Source organism: Hippopotamus amphibius, chromosome 12, assembly GCF_030028045.1.
Source record: "Hippopotamus amphibius kiboko isolate mHipAmp2 chromosome 12, mHipAmp2.hap2, whole genome shotgun sequence".
Taxonomy (NCBI): Eukaryota; Metazoa; Chordata; class Mammalia; order Artiodactyla; family Hippopotamidae; genus Hippopotamus; species Hippopotamus amphibius.
Window position 1 is genome coordinate 13,197,639 of NC_080197.1, and position 14,015 is coordinate 13,211,653.

The 14,015-nt window shown below is 40.4% G+C and overlaps 1 protein-coding gene across 11 annotated transcripts in view; it reads right to left on the reverse strand.

Moving 5' to 3' along the window:
- The window catches only part of NCOA3 (nuclear receptor coactivator 3), a 118,160-nt gene extending 104,957 nt beyond the window's left edge, over positions 1–13,203 (reverse strand). For 6 of the 11 annotated variants that reach the window (XM_057703027.1, XM_057703026.1, XM_057703024.1 and 3 more), the window contains exon 1: positions 13,068–13,203. The gene's annotated coding sequence lies outside the window, so the exon portion shown is untranslated. Of the gene's footprint in view, positions 1–11,920; positions 12,987–13,067 lie in introns of those variants that run through there. The other 5 variants (XM_057703017.1, XM_057703018.1, XM_057703020.1 and 2 more) reach the window with 3 other exon arrangements.
- Positions 13,204–14,015: the final 812 nt, after the last annotated feature.

Sequence of the window (14,015 nt, forward strand, 5' to 3'; positions counted from 1 at the left end):
CCTACTGTATGTATAATTCCATTTATAAAAAGTTAACAAAAATACAAGCTAATCTGTAGTAACACAAGGCAGATAAGTAATTGCCTGAAGATGGGGGAGGGATAGATTACAAAAGGATACAGGAGGGACCAGATTTTGGACTTTGGAGGTAACAGATATTTCCACTATTGTAATCATGACGATTCATGGGTAGACATGCATCAAAACCAAAACTGTACAATTTAAATATATGCAATTAATTGTTAACTACTCCTCAAAGTTGGAGAAAAAAGTAAGGGAAAAAAGGAAACTATAGTGACAGAAAGCAGAACAGTGGATGATTGAACACAAACCCCAAAGAGGCCTGAATGCAAATGAGCAAGCACTTTCTGGGGTAATGGAAATGTTCTGTATCCTGACTGAGGGGATAGTAAAATCATTTATATTTGTCAAAACTCAAACTGCACATTTAAAATGACTGAATTTTATTATAAGTAAATTACACTTTCATAAAGTAGATTTCTAAAATTTAAAACAGCATACCCAAATGTTATCTAGGTACATTTTAAACATATTTAAATATACTAAAAGGAACAAATACATATAGTTACAACATATTACAGTCTATCACCTCAATCTATGCTACCAGTTTGACATCCTAATTGGGTTTTTTTTTACATATTTTAATTTTTGTTTTTATTTTAAGAAAAACAAAAAAGCACTAGAAGAAACACATAAAAGGACTTCTTTAATTTCTCAAATTAAAAAATTTGATACCACAATATACTGCTCAGAGATGAGGGAAACAGGCACTTCACACACTGCTAGTGGATTTGTAAACTGATACAACCTCTAAAGGGAGCAAGCTGCAGTATCCATAAAAAGTTTAAATTCATAGTCTTTAAAGTAGTATTCTCCATCCAGTAATTTTTATATAACAAAACATGAGAACAAAGAAATATGTATGAATACACTTATAGCTTTGTTCGTAGTAATATGAAACTGGATAAATTATGATATACCCATACACTGGAATACTGTGTAACCATTAGAAAGAACTTAGGAGCTATAAATATAGATATGAAACCCATCCAAGATCATTTAAAAAGTATACACAGTCCAGAATAGGGCTTCTGGGTGCCAGTTACATTACTGTGTCCATTTTATGAACATTTACCGGACTGTACTGTGCACTTTTCTGAATGTATGTTACACTTCAGTGTAAAGTTTACCCCAAGATGTGGGAGAAATTCATTAAACTTAAAAGTTTTTAAGCACAAGTGTTTATATGCCTAGAGTAACAATGGTTGCCTCTGGGCAGGGGATAGGGAAGTGGCTGGGAGACAGCTGAGGAAGGTGGCTTACTATCCACTGTATACCCTTTGGTACACCTTTTGAATTTGTCCCATGTGCACCTGTTATATATTTCAAAAAATATTTCTGACTGAGACCATCTACAACTATATCTATGTATGCATTGCAGTTTTTTTAATATAGAAATAAACTCGAGGCAGAGATGGATCCAGGTCCATAATAGTTCTTCATAACCCAATTTCAAATTTTATACTCATCACAAGTTTTATTTTCACTGCCTTTATAACCAGTAAACAGTTTAAATTTCAACCTAGAAAATATATTTTAAAAGACTCACCTTTTCTACTTTGAATAGGGTTTTGTCTATGACTTCATTTGAAGAAAAAAGGACGCTACATCGAAAAACTTAGACTATTAAATGAGATCATGTACATTAAGCACACAACAATGTCCAGACACAAAGGCACTCACTAAATGGTAGCTTTTATCCTTCATATCTAAGTATATGAATCAAGGAAGAGAATTTTCCTGGGGGAAGAGGGAGAAGATACAGCAAAGGAGACAATAGCAACTAAAGTATAAGATATACAGATATGACAATTCCCTGGCAGTCCAGTGGTTAAGACTTCTCCATCTTACTGCTGAGGACCCAGGTTCCATCCCTGGTCAGGGAACTTAGATTCCACAAGCCACATGGCACGGCCAAAAAATAATAATAAAAATAAAGTATAAGATATACAGACAGAATTAAGGAGATTATGCTAGAAATGCAGGTTAGAGTCATATTATAAAAGTCTAGGGACTTCCTAGGCAGAACAGTGGTTAAGAATCCACCTGCCAATGCAGGGGACAGGGGTTCGATCCCTGCTCCAGGAAGATCCCACATGCCGAGGAGCAACTAAGCCCATGCGCCACAACTATTGAGCCCGTGCTCTAGAGCCCGTGAGCCACAACTATTGAGCCCAAGTGCCACAGCTACTGAAGCTCATGCACCTAGAGCCCGTGCTCTGCAACAAGAAAAGCCACACCGCAATGAGGAGCCCACGCACCACAATGAACAGTGTAGCGCCCACTCTCTGCAACTAGAGGAAGCCCGTGTGCAGCAATGAAGACCCAAAGCAGCCAATAAATAAATAAATGTATTAAAAATAAAATAAATAAAAGTCTATGGGAACTCCAAGGGAAAGAGTTCAGTTTCAAACTCTTCTAGACAAAGAACAACAGAAGATTTCATGCCTTCAAGAAGTCAAGAAACATGAAAGGACAAGCTTTTAAAAGATTAAATACAGAGAAGAAGGCACTCTCATGGATAACAGGTGAGAGCATAAGTTTGGTACAACCTCTCTGGAGGTAACTGGGAAAGATCTGTTGCAGTTTTAAATGTACATTTCTTTTGATTCAAAAATTTCACTTCCAAGATTTCTGCATACAATGGAATATTATACAGCCTTTTTAAAATACGGGATATAGAAGGCTCTCCAAGTTATTTTGTTAGGTGAAAATAGTGGGCACCCACTGTGCTCCCATTTGTTAATTAAAAATAAAAAGGGAACTCCTCGAGGAAAACACAGGCAGAACACTCTATGCATCCATCAAAGCAAGATCCTTTTGGACCCACCTCCTAGAATCATGGAAATAAAATCAAGAATGAACAAATGGGACCTAATGAAACTTAAAAGCTTTGGCACAGCCAAAGAAACCCTAAACAAGACAAGAAGGCAACCCTCAGAATGGGAAAAAAATACTTGCCAACGAAGCAACAGACAAAGGATTAATCTCCAAAATATACAAGCAGCTCATGCAGCTTAATACTAAAAAAGCAAATAACCCAATCCACAAATGGGCGGAAGACATTTCTCCAAAGAAGACATACGGATGGCCAACAAACACATGAAAAGATGCTCAACATCACTCATCATTAGAGAAATACAAGTCAAAGCCACAATGAGGGATCACCTCACACCAGTCAGAATGCCCATCATCAAAACATCTAGAAACAATAAATGCTGCAGAGGGTATGGAGAAAAGTGAACTCTCCTGCACTGTTGGTGGGAATATAAGCTGGTACAGCCACTATGCAAAACAGTTTGGAGGTTCCTTAAAAAACTAAAAATGGAACTACCATATGACCCAGCAATCCCACTCCTGGGCATATACCCAGAGAAAACCATAATCCAAAAAGAAACACGTAGCATAATGTTCATTGCAGCACTATTTACAATAGCCAGGACATGGAAGCAGCCTAAATGCCCAGCAACAGATAAATGGATAAAGATGTGGCACATATATACAACAGAATATCAGCCATAAAAAAGAATGAAATGGAGCTATATGTAATGAGGTGGATAGGCCTAGAGTCTGTCATACAGAGTGAAGTAAGCCAGAAAGAGAAAAATAAATACTGTATGCTAACTCATATATACAGAACCTAAAAAAAAAAAAAATGGTACTGATGAACCCAGTGACAGGGCAAGAGTAAGGATGCAGATGCAGAGAATGGACTGCAGGACACGGGGTTGGAGGGGCAGGGGGCGAAGGGGAAGATGGGACGAAGTGAGAGAGTAGCATAGACATATTTACACTACCAACTGTAAAATAGATAGCTAGTGGGAAGTTGCTGTATAACAAAGGGAGATCAACTCGATGATGGGTGATGCCTTAGAGGTCCAGGACAGGGAGGGTGGGAGGGAGTGGCGGGAGCGAGGGGATATGGGGATATATGTATATATACAGCTGATTCACTTTGGTGTACCTCAAAAGCTGGTACAAGAGTGTAAAGCAATTATATTCCAATAAAGAGCTTAAAAATAAAATAAAATAAATAAAGAGGGAGGGGGAGAGAATAGAAAAAAAGACACTAAAGAGATATCCACATCCCATGTATAGAATATCCTCTAACAGCAGTGCCCTTGGTCGGGGGGGGGGGGGGGGGGGGGGGGGGGAGCGGCTACCATGACCAAAGATCTAGGAGTACCAGCAGGCTTACTTGTACTTTTTCCACGTATACTTTTTTAAATGAATTTTTTAAAATATTATAATTTTAGGTTAAGTACTACAGAATAAAAGAGGTGGGCAAAGAGGTGGAGATTAGAAGCACTAACTAGTTCCCTTCAGATCTACTCCATCTCCTCCATGAAGTTTCCCTAACAATGCCAGCTGAAAATAACCTTTTCTTCCTTTAAACTTCTGAACCACTTATTTATGTTGCTGCAACTATGTTTTTTCGATTATACTCATTTCTCAACTAGATTATAAACTCCTAGGTCACAAAGGGATTTTAATGCCCACAACATTTAGCACAATTCTTTGAACAACAGTGGTACTGAATAAAAACATTTGAGCAACTTACAGAAGGACAGTCCAGTCCTAGCGCAAGTGGGAAATAAGAATGTGGTATTCTAAGACCCAGACACAATTTACCTGGGCCAACTCTACGAGGGAGACATAGGTCCCAAGCAAATCCTTAGGACTCTAATTTTATCTTAATTTCCAGGTAGAAAACCTGACTTGAAAGTTGAACTTTCACCAAGCATTGGGGGGGAACTTAGAGGAATATCACTGAAAAGAGGGTTTTAAAAGTTTATAAAAGGGGCTTCCTAGGTGGCACAGTGGTTAAGAATCCGCCTGCCAATGCAGGGGACAAGGGTTCGATCCCTGCTCCAGGAAGATCCCACAGGCCACGGAGCAACTAAGCCCGTGCGCCACAACTATTGAGCATGTGCTTTAGAGCCCGTGAGCCACAACTATTGAGCCCATGTGCTGCAACTACTGAAGCCCACGCGCCTAGAGCCCGTGCTCCGCAACAAGAGAAGCCACGGCAATGAGCACCACAACGAAGAGTAGCCCCCACTCAGGGCCCGTGCTCCGCAACAAGAGAAGCCACAGCAATGAGCACCACAACGAAGAGTAGCCCCCACTCACCGCAACTAGAGAAAGCCCGTGCACAGCAAAAAAAGACCCAACACAGCCAATAAAATAAATAAATTTATTTTATAAAAGGAATGGTCCCTATGTCAAAGAATACACAATTTAACTGAATGTGTCCTACCAATCAATAAGTGCTGACTCCTATGCATGGAAGGAGATCATTAGGATTCATATCAGGAAACAGGAATTCTATTTTGAGTTGTGGTGGTCTCGGAAATTTACTTAAAGAAGACAGGATCTGAGCCGGGCCTTATGACTAGCCTAGATTAGCAAGGGAGAAGAGCTGAAAAAATTAGCATGACTGGAAACAAAGGGCAACAAATGTGGGAAAGATTGATTTAAAAAAAAACCAAAACTGATAAGAACTGAATACTAGGTTAAGGAATCTAGATTGTACTCTACAGATTTTTAAGCAAAAAACGTGATCAAAATGTCTAAAAAGTTTAAACTGGCAGACGAATAGAGGAGTAGGGAAAGGGTAGCAACTAACTGGAAAGCTATTACAGTAATCTAGAAATAAAGGGCCTGGACTCGTTTTAGAAACTAGAATGAAAATATATTTAAGAAAAATATATCAAAAGGATTCTGCAAAGGCAAAACCATTTATTCAATATCATAACTTAATATTAAAATAATCAAATCTTGAAGTGGTTTACCTCTGCACTCCTGCTAATGATTTCCCACCAACAGGAACTGTGTTTTCTCTGTAATAAAATCACAGTCATTCTTCAAATCACCTGGTCAAAGGTAGTCCCTCTCCTCCTCTGAACTTCTCCAAGATCTTTATAAGCAAAACAGATTACCTTGTTCTGAAGTGATGTGAGTACCTGATTGATTGTGTGCACTTGGAGGTCAAACCTTTTTAACTCTGAGTGTCTTAAACAGTACAAGCTTAATAAACACTGATTAAGTATGTGTGTTTATGGGGGAGTGGGCAGCAGCCAAGCAGTAGCCAATTAAAGATGATTGAAGCTTAAGGCCTCACAGCTAAGAGAATGCGGTGTAAAAGCCGTTTTAAAAGTCACATGTGGGAGCTATTTTGTACTATGGTTAAAAAAAGGGAGACTGAAGGTACCCGGCAAGTTCATGATTTTAGGTTCACCTAATTTGGGGCCCATACACCTAAGGCTTCCACCATTCTAGATGTGGTTATGCACTATGAAAGTAGCTTCCTGAATTAATGTTACTGATTCCCAGTGAAATTATCTTTAAAACTTAATATAGTAATAGTCATGTCTCATTACACAAGAAGATACCACTGACCCTCCAACAGATGCAACATGTGTGTGGTGTTATTCAGCTCACTGGTGAAGTTAGATTTTCCTAGATGCAGCCAAATACTTGCTCTGACGGGAGGAGCCAATTCTCACGGACCGGATGAAAGTACTGCCATAAAACACAACCACCACCAGGCAAGTAAAAGAGGGGAGGGATGAGCCTGGTTGGAGCAGAGTGTGTGTAGACTAAATTTAGACACAATCTTATTAAGAGAAAACAGTGATCCTTAAAATATTTTCAAATAAAGTTGCCAAATTCCAATCTAGAAACAAAACCAAGCTGATGTAGCTACTCTACAGAGTGACAAATTCAATAATCCATTTCACTGATGACAGCTTTACTGAGAGTAAAGAAAATATGACTTCATTTTCTTACACCAGAAGGAAGAGGTTGAAAAGTCTCCCTCTCCGCCCCCAACACACACACACACACACAAATTTTGCCCCTGTAGCATATATTACCACCGTGAAGTCAAGATCTCAAAGTCATCCTGTCCCCAAACTCATGAGTCAGCACAGAAACCTGCATCTTCAACACCACTGAATGGCATAAAGTGCTCAATCCATTTAATATTTGACCAAAAAAAAAATTTTTTTAAGCCATTCTACATCTCTATATGATATTTTAAGTTCATAGGATTTTCTAATGCAAGGAACCTTGAAAGATCATATACACCAACTCTCTGTTTTATAAATTTAAAAGCAGACCTAGAGAGGTTGATTTGCAATCTCAGAGTACAAAGTTGCAAATTATTCTCAAACTCTTCACTGGTACTTTTCAAAATAACAAGCTAACAAATGATACTGCTCAGGTAGCAAAAGGGGAAATATTTAAAGGTTTTCATGCATAGGGTTTTGTTTTTTTCTTTAATTGAAATTGTTTTAAAACTGAGCATATGATCACACTGCTCTTTCCACAAATAACAACTCTTGTTTATAAAAATGTCAGTTTTGGACATTTAGATTTTGACAAACATTTCCTCTCAAAGTAAAAATAATTTGGTTTTAGATTTCACTTAAACAGAAGAGCAAAGGATATTTACTCTAAAAGTCTCCCCCCTGCCCTTTTTTTGTGTGTTAAAATCCTTTCTTCCCCTTCCCCAAGCTTTCTCCTCTTTTGTACTCAAGTTCTCAAATGCACAAGATGGAGGAACAATACCACAATACAACTGCAGGCTTCCTGCCTATACTAGTCAGTCATTATTCTTAAGACTTGAGTACTTTCAAAACACTGCTTGGGTTGCTTTGAAATTCTCTCTTTCAGATTTTCCCTCCTTCATGGGACATCTATTTAAAAGAATGACTTCAAAAATATCTTGCTGCACCCAATCAAATGCTCTAAGCAAACTAAAAATGATAGCTTTAGATATGAAGGTAGGATGTAAATGCCTGAACTTTGACAAACACCAATCTAACAGTTAAAGGACATAAATGAAAAGGAAATACAAAAAGGAGGGGATCTATGTATATGTATGGCTGATTCACTTTGCTGTACAGTATAAACTAACACAAAATTGTAAAGCAACTACATTCTAATAAAAATATATTTTAAAAAACTTTTTTAATAAATCCAAATAAATAAAAGTAGAGGACAGAAAGAAAAAAGTGTATTTCTGGTCAAGCATAAGAATAGTATTTTCTCATACGTATATTATTAACCCTATTTCTGAAAAATTCCACATTTACATGGAAATAAAAGGTTACATTACCATCACGTTCTTATTAACAATACCATATAGAGATCTAAAGGTCTCAAACTACACTGGGCTGAATAGAGAAGGGCTACCTTAATTATTACTGACAAAGTTCACCAAAATGAAGTATATACTTTTAAAAGTTTTCAGGGGCAGAAAAAAATTACCAGCAGCAGTCACCTGGAAACCTGGGGAATTTCCCATTTCCTCTAGCCACACTTTGATCGTGGCAGTAGTACTTACTAATAAACTTATTTGGTTGCTGAGATAAACTAATGGAGCTACTCTAGACAGAGACATGGGGGGAGGATGTGGGATAAATTAGCTGCTGGGCTCACCCTTTCTTTTTAAAGGCAAAAGCATTAAAAATGAAGGTGAAACACACTGGCTCATGAGTAACAACCTGTCAAATTATTACAACAGTTTGCCATGAACAGCAAATAAAAATTTTTCCAACATCTCTAACAAAAACAAAAAGACCAATTTATTTCAAACAATATTCAATAAAGCTCAATCCCAGTACAACAAAATAATTTAGCTAGTCCCCCGGAGTTTGTTATAATGGGATTTAACCTGTACACTCAACATTCAATTAACCATGAGGCTTATCCTAATTGAGGATTATGCTGACTTCTGCAGTCCCTTCCCATCTATTCATCTACCACTCCTACTCAGCTGCCACAGCTACCAAAAGCAAAGCCCCAGGGAGCAGTAGATTATCCATTACTAAGTGATACCCCGGCCGATATTCTCTTCATCATGTGGATGATGAAGAGGTTAAATTTAGTAATCTAGTCAACCTACTTTCCAAAAAGTGACGTTTCATAACCCTCACTGTAGTCTCTAACTAAAAAGATTAAAAATTTCAGAAGAATTCCTTCATAGGTGAACAGCAAAGTCACTTTCCTACACCATGTCAATAAAAATATATCAACAGAAAAGAAAAAATAGGACACAGATGTTCCTAATGAAAAATAGGAAAAGGGACAAACAGAAAACACTAGTCCATTTGCTCTCAGACCACTCTTTGAAATAGGTAAAGCCTCTGTGCCAGTTAGGTCAGACTTCTTTCCTTTTCCTCTGGGCCACAAAGTTTACTACACAGATAGTTAAATAAACCTTTATTACTGCCCCCCTGTAAACTGACCTAGGCCGAAGAACGTACCAAACTGAGTTAATGCTGACAAAGTTAGGAACTGGCAGTATGTAGTCTAAGAAGATTATCCAGTTTGTGGATAAATCAGCCTTCCAGACACTGCAGGTCTTCCTTTCAACTCCTGCTGTGTATCTTCTGGCCATTTTCCTGTTCATTTAACAACTCTCCACCAGAAGGTAGGAAAGGGAAAGGCAATTTAAATTCAAGTCAATTCCATCATTTGTTAGGCAGCTGAAAATAAGGTTAGGCTCTGGATAAATTACATCCTTAGCCCAAAATAATCTTCTCCGAGAAACTCTGTCAGAAAACCAATGGGCCAAACGAATTTACTTAGCTATCATTAACAAAGTGAAGGAATAAACCTCATTACAATAGAGCCCCTCCTCCACCTTAACTCTGAAATGTTCATTTTGTAATCCCCTCCCCCACTCCAAAAAGCACTCATAAAATGAAAGAAAATGCCTACACTTTACTGCAGCACTCAACCTCAATGCTATCCCTGAGAATCTAAACTAACATACACTTACCTATTTCTTTAATGTGTTGAACTATGAGGAAAAAGGAAAGTTAATATATATTTCCAACACAAATTTTCTGCTCCCAGAGCTTTGACCACTCAATAATGCAAAAAAGGAATATTCTACACCACAGTAAATTCAAGCCAAACTAGGACAGGTTCCCTAGTTTAACCTTTGAGAAACTGCAGTTCCTCTTAGATCACGATCAACAACTCTTGTTTTTCTAGTCCTAGGTAGCATTTAAAGTAACAGTTGTGTTAAACTGTGATCACTTGGCTATGTAGACAGTCACTGGAGGCCACATTCATTCTAAACTTGCAACAAATTAAGTGTTTTCAAAAGTAGTCCACATCCTCTGACCAAGGCTTGAAATTATATAGCCTAAAAAAAATGTAGAAAGAAATCCTAAAGCCATTTATTTTAACACCAATTAAGGACAGGACAATAGTACTTTGGGTTTTTTATCTTACCCTATTGTCCAAACTAAAAATGTAAGTCATTCTTTCACAAGAGTTCTCAAAAACCTACTAGTCTTCAAGTTAAAAGGAACTATTCTGTATAGAATCATACTGCTAATGCTCAAAGGACTGAATTTAAAACAAAAATAAATCTTTTCATCTTAATATGTCCCTGACACAGTAAGTTTATTTCAAATGACCAATCAAGAAGGCACTGGAAATCCAAAAAAGAGGGGATATATGTATACATATAGCTGATTCACTTTGTTGTACAGCAGAAACAAACACAATATTGTAAAACAACTATACCCCTTTTTTTAAAAAGAAAAAAAAGTGGGCATTAGTAAGTAATCATTTCAAAAACTATTTTTTATTTACTTGCCTCCTAGAAAAAGGGTCCAGGGTCCAACAGAACACTCACTCTTTACTGAATGAATTCTTATTTGCTTGGGGGGGGGGGGGGCGGTGGGCGCAGCGACTGTACAGAAATAATTTCTATATGGGGAAAACACAGCATACTCACTTCCAAAATATATTTAATATAACCCCAATCCCCTAATGTTTAATGTAACTGATTTTCTTAATGAAGCATTAGTGTTGGTAAATTTAAAACCATCATTCTAAACTTAGTCCTGTTAATTATGCTAGGGTTGTTACGCATTCCCAAAGCCTCTGTAGTGAAGGAATATTTTATGGCAGAAACATTTCCTAGAACTGCTCCAGAAACATTACAGCTTTCCACTAAGTTCACAATCCTCATGTCCAAAATTGTACTTCTTTATACCAGAAGCTGGCATATGCTTTTTTATTTTAATTCTGATTGGACAATTAAGTCATTTCTATCGATACATAAAATTCCCCTATAATTTAGGATCACAGGCAATCTAGATTACTGCCCATTTAAATGAAGAACCTGAAGCAACCTCCAGTGACAGAAGCTACAGTGTTCAATATCATTTTACATGTTACAAACAGAGGCTTCATCTTACATACAAACAATGAATCCTGGCAGCGTTCTTCACCCTAAAGCCCCACAGATTGTTATTTCCTTAAGGATGTTAGTAGATAAGGCAACACAAACAGTAAGTTTGCTGAAGACAGTAAAAACAGCATTCTCACCCTATTTTCCCTTTCTTTGGTTCATTTTCTTTCCCTGCTTTTGGTCTCCAACAGGGGTGTGTTTCAAATGAAAATTCTTAAAATAATTATTCCAAAAACCAGGTATACTCTTAAAACCAGTAACAGTCGTTGCCTCCTGGGAGTGGGAACTGGAAGGTTTAGAGTAGGAGAGAGGCTCATTTTTCAATGTTTCTGTATCCTCCCAGTTGTCCCTAGACCAGGTATAACCTATCTTAAACAAACAAGCAATCAATGAATTTGTTTTCAAGAACGAACATTTCACTAACTTACAGATTTCCATTTAACATTTTGGTTTATGCGGCAATCACAAGACTTACGTTTTGTTTTCGTTTTTTTTTCCATCATCCTCTAAACAACCTGCTGCAACAAATACTGAAGCGTTCCTGCAAGCCAGGGACCACTTAGGTGGATCCGAGACCAGGCGTTTGAAACAAGGAGATGCAGCACTCTCACTCACCTCATTCAACTCCATGTCAAACCACTGCAGCAACACAGCTGGTACTCGCCTTCCTGTTTCTTTACGGTACAGGCTTAATAACAAAAACAGGTTGGCTTTGAAGCGCTGCTGCTCAAAAAGTGCAAGAAGGAAGTCTTCACATTCGAGAGGGGGAAAAAGAGTTCCGACTTCGAGAGAATTTCAGACCTTTCGTGTCTTTCCATTTGAGAAGCCCGAGCTCCTCCCGCTACTGAGATTTCGAGACGATGCTCTCTGCCTCTCACAACTGCTCTTCTGGTTAACTTTTCCACCCTGAGTGCCCTCAAACTGCCTAGGAAGCAACTAAGCCCTCCAACTACTCGTGGATTGTTTTTCTAAGGCATGTGCAAGACAGTTTATTTAAACCATCACAAATTGAAGCAAGGTACGTAAGAAGATTAGAGACAGAGAAGGGGGGAAAAAAGAGTAATAATAAAGACAGCCCAACCCCAAATTTAATTCATTAACTTCCACTTGCCATTTCCCAGCCTTCACACCAGAGGTAGCAAAATACCTTTTTACCGAGGGAAAAACTGCTGAGAACCTACCCGTCCCCAAAATGGAAATCCCACAGACAGTTCGTGTTGAAATATGAAAAATGCCCAAGTGCAGGAGGAAACGGCAACAAAATCCAACCCGATTCTCAGTACGACTTGGAGGCTGGGCTGGGGGTGAGTGAGGGTCTGTGCGGCTTCCCCCGCCCCCTAATCCTTCCGAATAACTGAGAGACGCCGAGGCAGCGGGAGGAGGTCGCGGGGAGCTTTCAAAAGCACCCCGAGGGCTGGGGGAGGATAAAACTTTAGGGACGGGAGGAAAAAGTGGACCCCCGCGGTCCCCCCCAAACTCCTCGGGGTGATCCCTCCGCGCGGGGACCCCCTCGCACCCCCCAGCAGGCTGCCGCCCAGCCTCAACACCCTCCTCCGGCCACCGGCCGCCCCCAGGCTACGGGGAAGCGGCGCGGCCCCGACACCCCGAAACTATCTCCGCGCGCCCCCAGCACGACGCGCCCCTCAGCGCCTCCGCGGAGCCGGAGCCGCCGGCTCGCCGCAGCTCGGGGGACTCGCCCTCTTCCCTCCGCCTCGCACTCCTCCCCCTCACCCGCCGCCGCTCTTCCTTTATCTCCACTCACCGCCCGCCGCCATTTTCCTCGCAGCTCAGCTTTAAATCGGAAACTCGCCGCTCGGCGCTCAGCCCGCAGCCGCCGCCGCCACCACCGACTCAGCCGCCGCGGCCGCCGCCGTCGTCGCTGTGGAGGGGCTGAGGCGGCAGCCGCTGGAGTCGCGGCGCGGGGGCCGCTGGGATGTGTAGTCCCGCGGCCACGCCCAGCACTACCGGTCCCAGGGGGCCTTGCGCGGCCCGGGCGCTGGGTGGTCCCGCCGGGACAGGCTTCCGCGGCGAGAGGGCGTGGCCGTATGGAGCCTGCGGCTGCTTTCGCTCACTTACCACCGGGGGGCTGCGGCGGGGGGTCCGGGGAACTGGAGTGCAACCCTAGCCTTGCCCTTAATTTTTTCATACTTGTTTTCCTCCAGTAATATCTAACATTTATGGAGCGTTTATTGTGAGCCAAGCACTGATCCTCAAAACAAGCATCCCTTAGGGACCGCTGTTAGCCTCAATGTTCAAATGAGCAAACTGAGGCACGAGGTCAGAAGCCATGGGGCTGCAGGGACTTCTCTGGTGGCCTAGTGGCTAAGACTCCGCGCTCCCAATGCTGGGGGCCGGTGTTCCATCCCAGGTCAGGAAAACAGATCCCACATGCTGCGACTAAAAGTGTGCATGGGACAACTAAAGATCCTGCAGGAGGTAACGAAGATCCCATGTGCCACACAACTAAGACCGGTTGCAACCAAATAAATTTTTTTAAAAAAGAAAAAAAGAAAGAAAGAAAAAGCCACGGGGCTGTTCATCAGATGCTAAAGTCATGGGGTGAAAGGTTGTTAGGCAATAGTATATTCACTATATATTCAGTCCCGAACTACCATCCTACAGAGTACTCATCACCTTCAAAGGCCAACAGCTGGCATTGCACTGGGGCGATCTGGCAGACACCACCGTAACCAAGCGATCAAATCATGTC